Source organism: Ovis aries, chromosome 22 (assembly GCF_016772045.2).
Source record: "Ovis aries strain OAR_USU_Benz2616 breed Rambouillet chromosome 22, ARS-UI_Ramb_v3.0, whole genome shotgun sequence".
NCBI classification, from domain to species: domain Eukaryota; kingdom Metazoa; phylum Chordata; class Mammalia; order Artiodactyla; family Bovidae; genus Ovis; species Ovis aries.
In genome coordinates, this window is record NC_056075.1 from 43665392 (window position 1) to 43675664 (window position 10273).

Here is a 10273-nt window from a genome sequence, read left to right on the forward strand (position 1 = left end):
CATCATCATCCTCTTCTCTCCCTCCCAAAGGGAGCCCCAGACGCTCACGCTCTCCTGGGTAGGCTAGTGGGGCAGGGGGAGGGGTGGGCATGTGTGGAGGGTAGACTGGAGCAGGCAGGCCTGGGCTGTGCTGCAGGGGGGCTGGAGCTGTGTGGGTGGTCCCTGGCTGGGCCAGAGGGAGGAGGGAGCCCACCCTCTCCAGGAGGATGAGAAACTGGAGATCCAGCCTGGGGTCTCTCTCATGCTCATTAGCCACTTTTTCCCCTCCAAAATTCAATATAATAATTAGTACTTTTTTTCTGGTTGATTGATGAAATCAGGGGCCTTCGTGAGCTCCTGTCCTGGGGCCAGCCCTGCTCTGAGCTGTTCAGGGTGTTGCCTCTCTGAGCCTAGTGCCGAGTCCACGATGTGGGTGCTATTTTATCCCCGTTATGGATGAGTTAAGCCCAAGGTCACACAGCAGGTCACCTACTGCTCACATGCACTGGCTCCTTCGGTCCCCGCCACCTCCAAAGGCTGTGGGGTGGCAGGAGTGGGATTCAAACTCAAGCCACCCAGCTCCCTAACCTGTGCTCACGTTCACTGCTGCAAGTTTAGGAGAACCTGAGGAGTGAAAAAAGAAAGAAATCCTGAGTCAACCCCCAACCCAGGGGAGACTTCTGATAACATGTGGGGGTCCCCCTTCCAGACCTTCTGTGTGGAGGATGTGGGTTATGTATTCCACCCAAAAGTGAGATTAGAAGCGCGTGCTGTTTTTGAAACTCCTCTCTTCAGCGAACAGTTCGAGAGCACCGTGCTGCGTCATACCACCCTCCTGAGTCACCCTGTCAATGGCTGATCCTACGCCTTGGGGACTCGCCGTGTTGCTAGACAGTCCATCATCTCCACCTCTACCTTAGTGTAACCAGGACTGCACGGAGCATTCTCGGAGCAGGGCCTTGCACTTATTTGTGATTTTTTTTTTTTTGGCATTAAGACAGATTCTCGAATATGGCGTTGCTGGGTCAAAGGATGTGCAGAATTCTGAGGGCTGTGGTACTGCAGAATTCTTCCTCCCCACTTCTAGCTGTGTTCCCCTTTGCAGTGTGGACAATCTCTGTTACTTTACATTCTTGCCAACAGATAGTCCCAGAGAACTGTATCATCATTTAACAGCATTGTCTCCATTGATAGAAGAAAAGTCACCTCCTTTTTTAACTTTTTTTTTAACTGTGGTAAAAGTCACATAGCATAAAGCATGCTGTTTAACCATATGGAAATGTTACAGTTGTGCGGCTCTCGCCATCATCCAGCTCTGGAAGTTTTCACCTTCTGAAACTGAAACTCTGTCGCCATTAAACACTAACCCCCTTCCCCCTGCCACCCCACCTCAGTCCCTGGATCCACCAATGTACTTTCTGACTGATTTGACGGTTCTAGGTATCTCGTATAAATGGAATTAAATAGTATTTGTCTGCACCTACTGTATATTGAAACGCATTTTTAAGGTTAAGAATATGCGTCCTACAAGCAAATTGTACCTTCTCCCCCCCCCCATACTATACAGTAGGTTCTCATTAGTTGTCTATTTTATACGTGTGTGAATGCTCAGTCTTGTCCAACTCTTTGTGACCCCATGAACTGTAGCCGGTCAGGCTCCTCTGTCCATGGGATTTTTCCAGCCAAGAATACTGGAGTGGGTTGCCATGTCCTCCTCCAGGGGATCTTCCCTGCCCAGGGATCGAACCCCCATCTCCTGTGTGTCGTGCGTCTTCTGTACTGCAGGCAGATTCTTTCTTTACTTGCTGAGCCATCGGGGAAGCCCATTTTATACACAGTGGTGTATACATGTCAATCCCAATCTCCCAATTCATCCCACCCTCTCCCTTTCCTCTCTTGGTGTCCAGACATTTGTGTCTCTGTTTCTGCTTTGCAAATAGATTCATTTGTACTATTTTTCTAGATTCCACATATATGTGCTAATATACAACATTTGTTTTTCTCTTCCTGACTTAATTCACTCTGTTTGAGTCTCTAGTTCCATCCATGTCTGTAAACGGCACAATTTCATTCCTTTTTATGTGTGTTTAGTCACTCAGTTGTGTCCAGCCCTGCGACCCCGTGGACTGTAGCCCACCAGGCTCTCTGTCCATGGGATTCTCCAGGCAAGAATACTGGAGTGGGTTGCTACGCCCTTCTCCAGGGGATCTTCTCAACCCAGGGATTGAACCTAAGTTTCCCAAATTGCAGGCAGATTCTTTTTTTCATTTACTGTCTGAGCCACCAGGGAAGCCCAAGAATACTGGAGTGGGTAGCCTATCCCCTCTCCAGGGAACTTCCCAAGCCGGGGATTGAACCCAAGTCTCATACATTGCAGGCAGCTTCTTTCCATTTTATGGCTCAGTAATATTCTGTTGTATATATGTCCCACGTCTTCTTTATACAGTCCTCTGTTGATGGGAATTTAGGTTGCTTCCCTGTCCTGGCTATTGTGAATAGTGCTGCTATAAACACTGGGGAAATTGGCATGTATCTCTTGGAATCATGGTTTTCTCTGGGTATACGAAAAAGGCACCATCTTTGATTGCTAGGGAGACTAAAGGTTTGGTTTTTTTGTTTTTTTTTCATATTCCTTGGACACTGGTATTTTTCCTTGTGTAAATTGCATATTCTTTCTTATTTTTTACTGTATATTTTTAAAACCAAGACTTTCCTTTAATGAGGAACCTGCATTTCATCAAAGATGGACTCAGGGTCTGAGTCATTTATTCTCTAGAGAAAATGCTTCTTTTTTGTTTCTCTTATCCAATCAGATACCGAGACGAAAAGATTCTGGGAAATTTATTTCCAGCATGTGAGACTGACAGGCAGTATGAGTAAGGATCCCAGCTGAGAAAACGACACTTTAATCCCCACTGCTCAAAGCTGAGAGGCACTTGGGGTCACAGTGACCAGGGCTGCAATCCCTACCCGCCCTTTCCAAGCACTGTGACCTGTGAATACTCCTCCGCTCTCTGGGCTGCAGAATGAGGATCGCTGCGGTTGCCCTGTGGTTCACACAAGCTCTGGGTGGATATGATGGGCCTAGTGCTATGCCTAACACCTGGGGGGGGGGGGGCGCGTAGTTTCCAGATGTTTCTGGTGCCGAGTCAGGCCCTGCTCCTGATGCCGTGAAAGGTCAGGCAAGTGACGGAAGGATGAAATGCTCGAATAACTGATCTTAAAGAGGCGGGGGTCCCAGCACTGCGGGGGCAGCAGTGTGCTGATTAGATCAGGAGTGATAAAAGCCAGCCGGCGCCTTGGGTGCTCTGAGGCATGGCAGGGAGAAGGAAGACTAGAGAAATCCTGCAGCTGAGTGATGGAGAGTGTGGGAGTTTGTTGCCAGCTGTCTCATCATAATCACTAGTATTTATTGAGCAATAAGGTGAATGCTGTCTTATCCCAACTTTGCAGATGAGGAAACTGAGGCTCAGAGAGGAAGACAACTTAAGTCAGTGCAGCTGGGGAGTGGCCCAGCCAGGACTATAACTTCTTCTCGACATGGTCCTGGGTGAAGGCTCTTTGAGGTCTGTGCACAGCAAGAGCCTCCCCCACCTGCTTCTCATCTGTGTGCAGTGCAGGTCAGACCCCATCAGACTGGAGAGACCACGTAGGGCATCATAGGCATCAACAGGGTCTGATTCAGGGGACATGATGCGTAGGTGGCTTCCACCCAGGGAGGGTTTAGGTTCCATTGTGACCCCATGGACTCCTGCATGCCAGGCTTCCCTGTCCTTCACTGCTTCTCACAGTTTACTCAAATTCATGTCCATTGAGTCAGTGATGCTATCTAATCATCTCCTCCTCTGCCACCCCCTTCTCCTTTTGCCTTCAATCTTTCCCAGCATCAGGGTTTTTCCAATGAATCGGCTCTTTGCATCTGGTGGCCAAAGTATTGGAGCTTCAGCATCAGTCCTTCCAATGGATATTCAGGGTTGATTTCCTTTAGGATTAAATGGTTTGATCTCTTTGCTGTCCAAGGGGCTCTCAAGAGTCTTCTCCAGCACCACAGTTTGAAAGCATCAGTTCTTTGGTGCTCAGCCTTCTTTATGGTCCAACTGTCACATCTGTACATGACTACTGGGAAAACCATAGCGCAGGTATACTTGCCCGTTGTTTGTGTTTGGAACTGACAAATAGCTTCATGTACTTTACTTCATAAAGTAAAACTCCGGGAGTTGGTGATGGACAGGGAGGCCTGGTGTGCTGGAGTCCATGGGGTCGCAAAGAGTCCGACACGACTGAGTGACTGAACTGAACTTTACTCTGTATTCACGGCTCTGTGTCCCCAGGAACTGGAGAGACAAGAATGTGTAAAACCCGGATGTCTGCCTTGGAGTCAGTCACAGCCCATTTGTAAAATCCATTTCTCAGAGGAGGATTAGGGTGCCGGTCTTGGGGTGTGGTTTTGTCATCACCCAGCTGCTCAGCTGGGGAGGCCATTTGGGGCCAGATGTCACCCCTGTGTTGCAGTGATGCTAGGCCAGGCTAGTCAGGGAAGGGGGCAAAGGGGGCTGGGTCGGGAAGCTATGTAGGAGTGGACTGGGGGTGACCAGGGCAGGGCCCAGGTGGTGGTCTGGGGCTGAGTGGTGGAGCAGGTGGACACAACCTGGTAAGACCTTGGGGAGTCCAGGGAGTTTAAGGAGGGGTGGGCTGGGAGAGGGGAAGCACAGTGGGAGCCGAGGGGTGTGGTCTGGGGCCCCTCCCGTCCTGTGTCCCGACACCTGGAATGCGCACCTGCAGCCTGTCCTCTGGTACCTGCTTCTTCCCTTGTCCTTACTGTCCCGTCGGCCTGACGCTTCGGGGTCACAGGAGATAGGTGCCCTAAGGGCTCTGGGTGACAGTCGAGGGCGCCAGAGGCTGCAGGACACCAGCACCCCGCGTCCCTGCGTTCTCACGCCGCAACTGGACAGACAGCTGCCTCAGCCGCCCCGGGGCCCGCCCTGCAGCTGCTGGGCCACCTGGCCTGGGGGACTGTTGCCCCCGCGGCTTCCAGGGAGTGTTCTCAGAGCCTTTCCGGGGGACACAGTGACCCTTCTGCAATCTGAGCCTGCAATCAAGGAGTGGCTGGAGGGCTGCCCGAGTCCTCCCTGAACGGACATCCTCCCATGGCTCCCTATCCCCAGGGAGCTGCGGCCTGCTTGCTGCTCAGACTTGTGCTGCGCTTGCGCTGCTGTGAGCGGGGGCGTGGGCGGGGGTGGGGGGGGGTTGGGGTAGAGGGCGTGGGCGGGGCGAGGAGAGCGGGGTGGGGCGGGGTGTGGGCGGGGCGAGGAGAGCGGGGTGGGGCGGGAGCGAGGGGCGGGGCGCGGCGAGGTGGGCGGGGCGGGAGGAGTAAGCCACTTGCCCAAGGTCCCAACCGGTGGGAGGCGGACAGGTTCATCCCTAGGCAGTTTTGGGTGGCTGCGCTTGGCTTGGGTTTTGCCCAGTTCAGACCCGGAGCCTCCTGGGAAGGCTGGCCGGAGGAAGCTGGCGGTTAGCGGACAGGGAGCACACCTCACTCCGCCACCGATTCCCCAGCGCCCACCCGACAAGGTGGCGAAGCGGCTCGCGACCCCTTCGTATTTCATTTCGGTAGAGCGTTCAGCCCCCATTTACATGTTTTGGCTTTCCTTCCCAGTCCCCAGCGTCGAGCCTTTCGCAGAGCACAGATGTCTCAGCAAACAAAAATAGATCCACTCCAAGGCGGGCTCTGCGGGGCCGCAGACATTCTCACGCTCTCAGTGAAACCACGGGCTCCCTTGCCAAACGCCCTCTGGGAGGATGTTTGGAAAAAAATGTCAAGGCGTTCATTTTTCTCTCGACCTTTCCGGTTGAAATTGCGGGGCCTTCACACTGGAAGTAAAAGAAGTTATAAATAAAGAGGCAGCCAATGGCCGGGCCTGGCCCGCTCTCCCAACTGGCCAGCGACTGGGGTTCTCTGCAGCTGTTACTGAGCACGCTGGGGCCCAAGGTGGCCCCGCCTCTGCGAGAGGAAGCTAATGATGGTTTCCAGATAGCTGAGGGACCCGGAGCAAGGTTTCCACACCCTAGGACAGCAAAGAGAAGAGAGGCCTAAAGAGAGAGGGAGGGCCCCAGGGGGTGGGCCGCCCCTAGACAGTGCCCAGTCTGTCCCCGAGTGGGGAAGTGTTAGTTCCTTACCACCCCCTGGTTCTCTGCTGGCGTTGACCATCTGCGGGAGGAATCTGGGTGGGGCCGAGGGCACCTGCCGGTGATGCGCCCCAGCTGGCTCTGACGGAGTTCAGTCTCCGGCACTCGCCTGCCTGTGGGTCCCAGGCTCCCGGCCAGGGGGCTGGCTGGCTGGCTTCCCTGGGGCCCACACCCTTCCAGGGCAGCCAGGACCTGAGTTGCCTGCCGAAATGAAGGCCACCCACCAAGGCCACAGAGGGGATTTGGCGGTGGGGCCACGGGTGTATCTGCTGGGGAAGATGGTACACTGGCCCCCTCCCCACCCAGGGCTGGGATGGGGGTCGCAGGGCTGGAGGCCGCCTTGTGGGGGGGGATGATTTCAGGCAGGGTAATGAGCAGTTCTCTTGTCTTCGTCCTGGAGGATATCATCCGGCAAGCCTGGTCTCGAATGTAGTGCGGAGAGGTCGAGCCTTGGCAGTGCTGGGTTTCCCGCAGTTTTGGTCCTTTGGTGGCACTGACTGTTGTGGGGCCTGAGGGAGTCTGTGGAGTATGTACCGCTGGCTCTGGGGCCCATGGAGAGTAGGTTCCATAGGGTCTCTCTCCAGTCAGAGCTGTGCAGTGACTCTTGGGAGTGTTGCTACCCCAGGGGCCATCAAAACCGGAAGCCTCAGGGCTGGCAAGACAGCAGCTCTGGTCGTGCAGGGAAGAGGCGTCATTTCCGCTTTCCAGGCCCTGGATCTGGCTGGCATCTTGTGCAGCGGCTCAGAGTCCCGACTTGACCACAACTCGTGGTCTGAAGATATAAACTCAGGTCTAGATGAGACAAACAGCCAGTGATGGTTTCATACACTCACTATATGGTTTTTCACGGGAAACATTTTATTTTGGTTTAAAAATTTGTTTTTAATTTTATGAGTGTAATATGTTCATATTGGAAAATATGGAAATCATCAGCCATCTGAAAGAAGCAGCTCTAAAAGAATCCTTTTGTAATCCACCAATAACATCAATTAACATTATGACATATTTCCTTCCAGACCCCTCCTTCTTAAAGTATTTTTAAACATAATTGAAATTGTGTTTTATGTACAGTTTTACAGCCTTACTAGTCTGCTTTGAGAGAGGCTCGTCTGCATTTTCAATATGGGCCGCAGGGAGAAGACCAGATTGCCGGAGTTTAGCTAAAGCCGGGGAAGGAGGAAGTCCAAAAATATCCTGCTCGTTGGCTTTGCACAGGGAACACCATGGCCTCACATTTTCCTTCTAGTAAAATAAAGGCCCAAGTAGCCACACGAGTGACCCCCAACCCCAACCAACAGGCGCTTGGTGATTATGGTCACAGTGTAGAACTGAGGACAGGGAAGGGCCTGTCATGGCGGTAGGTGCTGCTGAGCCCAGCACCCTCCTGAGGAGCCCCTCGAGAGCTCTCCAGGGTCTTCTGCAAAGCAGACATTTGACAGGGAGCTGAGGGGTCTTCTGTCAGACACCAGCCGCTGCTTCTCCCAAGACCCACCCTGGTTACAAGAAGCAAAAAAAAAAATATGAACTCAACCATGAAAAGCACCTGGAGAGACTTCTGCTTCGGACAAGATGAAGTTGAAACCCTTTCTATATTCATCCTGCTCAGTGCAACTAAACCCTAGACAGTAGCTGTGAAACACAATGAAAAGACTCCAAAAGATGAAGAGAAGAGGGCAGGCCTGCCAGGGACCTCTGGACCCGAGGAGTGACGCAGTGGATCCCAGACTTGGAGCTGAAGAAGCCAGCAGCCTAGAAACGCCAAGGGCACAGACAAAAAGCCCCCACAGAAGCCTGTCCTCCTAGGCAGCCCAGCGAGAAGTCAGTAACCACTCTGCACCAGCCAAATACCACAGAGTACACTGTGGTCTGTTCCCTCCCGTGCCGGCGAGGACCCAGCGACAAGCCTAGACTCCCACCTTCTTGAGGCTGTCACCAACCTCTTACCCCGGGGCTGGTGGGTGTCGGAGAAGGCCAAGTAGATAGGGAGCCAGGAGGTGGGTGATAAAGAGGGCTCCTCAGCTGAGGTGTCCCTGGTGACGACATGGAGATTCTGTGATTCTACCCCCAACAGCAGTAATAAGGCAACTCCCACCCGACATAGTCCATGCAGTCAATGGAGGCCCCACTGGAAGCAATCTTGATTCCAACCCCAACAGCAGTAATAAGGTGACTCCCACCCAATACTCTCCATGTGGTCGATGGAGGCCCCATGGGAAGCCATGGTGATTCTATCCCCAACAGCAGTAAAAAGGCAACTCCCACCTGACCTCCATGTTGGTCAATGGAGGCCCTACGGGAAGCAATCTTGATTCTACCCCCAACAACAGTAAAAAGGTGACTCCCACCCAATACTCTCCATGTGGTCGATGGAGGCCCCATGGGAAACAATTGTGAGGCATTCCTGTTCCTCCCAACCAGGGTGGAACTCCTCCCACCTCCAACCGGCAGTGATTAGCACCCCTCGCACACCTCAGTGTCCACAGAGACCAAGTTGGGAACCTGGACTTCTGCCCCATCTGGCAGTAATGCAGCAGCTCTACCTTCTTCGCCTGCTGGAGTTGTGTTCCCAAAGAAATCAGCTAAAAAGAGAAGATTTACATGAAATCCAGAGTCTCGTACCCCACATGTCCACAATTGCAATACAGAATCACTTGTCATACCCAGAACCAAGAAAATCTCAACTTGAATGAGAAAAGTCAATCGACAGACACCAGCCATGAGATGACACAGATGTTAGGACAAAGGTTGTTAAAACAGCTACTTTAAAAATGCTTCAACAAGCGTATTTGCAAACAAGTGACAAAGTAGAAGAGCTCAACAAAGACGTAGACAGGCTCAGCAAAGAAATAGAAGACATAAAAAAGCACCAAAGAAAATTTTAGCCAAAATTAAAAGTTCATGGGATGGGCTTGTTCTCTCCTTGTGGGGGGAACAATGGAAACAATCTGAGAACATGTGGATAGAGAAATAGAGGCAACCCAAAGAGGAAAAAATAGATGGAAAAAAGTGAACAGACATTTCATGAAGTAGCAAATAAACTCAAAAAAGATGTTCAATGTGACCAGTCATTAGGGAAATGCAGGAACCCACCACAGGCTATCACTACATACCTCTCAGAATGGCTGGAATTAAAAATAATGACAACAGCTAATGCTGACACAGATGCTGAGTCTGATCACTCAGACATGGCTGGTGGCAACATAAAATGGTGCAACCAATTGGAAAAATAGTTTGGCAGGTTTTTAAACATCTAAATGTGTAACTATCAGAAATTTCCTGGCAGTCCAGTGGTTAGGACTCCGTGTTTTCACTGCCAAGGCTGCAGGTTCGATCCCTAATTGGGGAACTAAAATCCTGCAGGCTGCGCAGCATGGCCAAAAATAAATAAATACGCATGCAGCTGGCATATGATTTGGCACTGGCACTCCTGGGCATTTATTACAGAGAAATGAAAACAGATATTCACACAAAAACCTGTCCGTGAATGTTCATAGCAGTTTTTCTCCAGCCCCCAAACTAGAAACAACTCAGTTGCTCATCAGTGGGTGAACAATTTAACTACATATCCATTTCATAGAATACTACTCAGCAAGGAGAAGACACTGTCGATGCCGTGAATAATCCTGTCCTGGAAGATTCTGTGCTGTCTCATCCCTTGTGTATAGCGTTATTAAAATAGTCAGGCTTCTATGTCCATGGGATTTTTCTGGCCAGAATACTGGAGTGGGTTGCCATTTCCTCCTCCAGGAGATTTTCCTGACCCAGGAATCAAACCTGCGTCTCTTGCATCTCCTGCATTGGCAGGCGGATTCTTTACCACTAGCACCACCTGGGAAGCCCCAGTAAGTTTATAGTGATATAAAACAGATTAGTGGTTGGCAGGGATTAAGACGTGTGTTGGGCAGGAGGGAGGTGGGTGTGGTTACAAAGGGCAACATGAGGGATCCTGATGGTCATGGAAATCCTGTGTTTTGACTGTAAGAATGTCAATATTTTGGTTTTGATATTATCTTATAGTTTTTGCAAGATGTCATTATTGGGAGAAACCACATGTGAACCTATAGTTATCTCAGAATAAAAGGTTTACTGCAAAAACAATGAAATGGTG

The 10273-nt window shown here is 51.2% G+C and overlaps 1 protein-coding gene across 2 annotated transcripts in view; it reads left to right on the top strand.

Annotated features, from left to right (window-relative positions):
- Nucleotides 1-10273, top strand: part of LHPP (phospholysine phosphohistidine inorganic pyrophosphate phosphatase) — a 129241-nt gene that overhangs the window by 72186 nt on the left and 46782 nt on the right. The gene's annotated exons all lie outside the window — the stretch shown is intronic.